This window comes from Priapulus caudatus, unplaced genomic scaffold, assembly GCF_000485595.1.
Source record: "Priapulus caudatus unplaced genomic scaffold, Priapulus_caudatus-5.0.1 Scaffold2422, whole genome shotgun sequence".
NCBI classification, from domain to species: domain Eukaryota; kingdom Metazoa; phylum Priapulida; class Priapulimorpha; order Priapulimorphida; family Priapulidae; genus Priapulus; species Priapulus caudatus.
This window is the reverse complement of record NW_014579483.1, coordinates 11,926-14,338: the sequence shown is the minus strand read 5'-3', so window position 1 is coordinate 14,338 and position 2,413 is coordinate 11,926. Positions and strand designations below refer to the sequence as shown.

Below are 2,413 nucleotides of genomic sequence, written 5' to 3'. Positions count from 1 at the left end.
TATATATATATATATCTGATATATATCCTTGCGTTATGCAATATCGTGAGGTTGTGTTATGTTACGCCAGGCTTATCTCCCTACGAAGGATAACACGAGTTAATTAAGAATAAAAATGCTCTAACTAAGCGTACGTGGGTATACGCGCCGCGAATATGACTTAATGAAATAATTAGAATATTTCCACCACGACACGAACAATACGCCGACGCGACGCACGCGCACCGCAATTAGCACTACAGACGGGTAATACCACCCCGCCCCTCCGATCGCGTGGCGGATTTAACAGTGCCCCACCCACCCCCTACACCACCCTCACATCACCGCGCGCCTTTATTACCAGGCATCAAGCTATACTACCATTAATCATTGACGGTGAACAGAGTCACAGCTTAGCGCTGCAGCCGAGGCGAGCCGCCCGTGCCTTGGAATTATTCTCTACGAGCGTGCCAGCTGCAGGCATCGCTGCATCGCCTGTCAGCAGATTTGGCATCGTACGCACGCACGCGGCAGCAGCCAGCCAACGTAGAGTTTTCCCGTAGGATAAACGCACCAAGTTCGCGTTACATCCGCACGCCGACTCGACACACTTACCAAACCATGCCATATGCGCCTTCTCCGATGTATGCCAGTCCAGTGTAGCGGGGGCCAACGTCGAATATCTGTCCCCTGACCACTTCCCCTGTCGCGGTGGCTTCAGCGACCGCCGCCATGGTTGCTGTAGCATTGCGATGACGTCACGGCGAGGCGGTTTCCCTGACATCCCATCATGCAGTGCGCGGCGTATGCGACTAGCGCGGCAACTGCGAGTGAAGGTGGCGAACAACAGTAGAGGGCGTCCATAGGCGGCAGGCCCGAATAAGCATCGAACAGAAATTAATTAAAAATACTCACACTGTTACTGCGCTTACACAACATACACTTTATTCATGTTAAATAACTACAGATTCATGCTCTATGCTCTGCTCGAAACTTTTGCCAGCTCTATGATGCGCATTTCTGCAAAGTTGTCTGAACACATTTCAAATAAAAAAATTACCAACCGGTCGCTGTGGCTACGCCACCTGACGGAATGTCACGAATACACAACAAGACCAATTTTACTTCTAATGCTTTCTAGACGTCCACGAGGCATCTAACTTGCGTGCATAATGCAAATTATTGCACTCTAGTACCGAATTTCGGCGAAAAAAAATCCAAAAAGGCTTTTTCTAGAGACGAAATAGACACTTCGTGTCTTACAATCACAGCCTATATACGCCGCACCAGAGTTTTATATTTTTAAATATGGGGACCCATTGGACCACCAAATCGCCGATCTCAGGAACTAGGGTATTCTGCTAGGCTAGAACGGTTTCCTACGATAGAGTTTGGCCCAAATACGAAAATAACACGCTGTTTAGCGCACCGCGCTACGTCCTTCTGTCGCATTTTCGCATTTCCGTAATCAGAATAAGCCCCGCCTTCTTCTTTGATGGGCATGAATGGGGCGTCAACGACGTGACCCGTTACTGCGTGTAGGTGTTTGGCGAGATTGTTTGCTTTTCGTAAATAATGAAAGGCCCGGCTGATGCATTTCGCACCGAAGTGGAAAAATTGGGCATTTTTACCCACTTTCGGAAGTGAACGAGTGCGTCATTCATTGAACATTGAAGTTTTTCTTAAAATTAAATAATTCCGAAAATCTCTAACCGCGCTACTCGATTGTTTTAGCCAATGAACGTCTATGTGACGTCTTGTACGCATGACGTATGACGTATGACGCATAACGCATTGACGTATGTGACGTCAATGTGACGTCTTGCCCGCGCGCTTTATGCTTGGCTTAGCGGGCCTCGAAATGGATATCGGAGGCAGGCACCTCGCAACACGCGTGTTTGTTTACATATAACTTTGTGACATGAGAATGGGCGGTGTATGGCGAGTTCATCAATTTTTTACACATACGCAGAAATAAATCTTGGCCTCAACAGTAGCGCGACGTGGAGAGAGAGGAAGGAAATTTCACTAGTAAACCCACGAGAACTTGCTAGCTTTTTGCTGACTTTTGTTTGGAAGTATTTTCAAACTACCGGTACTTCTTAATGTAACAGTAACGCAAAACAACTTAATTTACAACCCTTCGTTCTGCTTGCTTTTTGCAGCTATAAAAAATATACAACGTTCCATTATTCTGGTATAAAGCCGAGAAAGTATTGACTTCAGATACATATATATATATATATATATATATATATTATATCAAGAGCGTATAAATAAGGATACTATCTTCTTTATACACTCTTGATTATATATATATATATATATATATATATATATATATATAATATCAGGAGTAAGATAATATAGGTATGATATATAATATATATCGATATATATATATATATATATATATATATATATATATATATAT

General features: G+C 43.7%; 1 long non-coding RNA gene across 1 annotated transcript in view; it reads right to left on the bottom strand.

The window, feature by feature from the left end:
• LOC106818671 overlaps positions 1-703 on the bottom strand; it is a 14,056-nt gene extending 13,353 nt beyond the window's left edge. The window contains exon 1 of the long non-coding RNA XR_001395273.1: positions 595-703. This is a non-coding gene — a long non-coding RNA (uncharacterized LOC106818671). The remainder of the gene's footprint in view (positions 1-594) is intronic.
• Between the last annotated feature and the right edge of the window lie 1,710 nt (positions 704-2,413).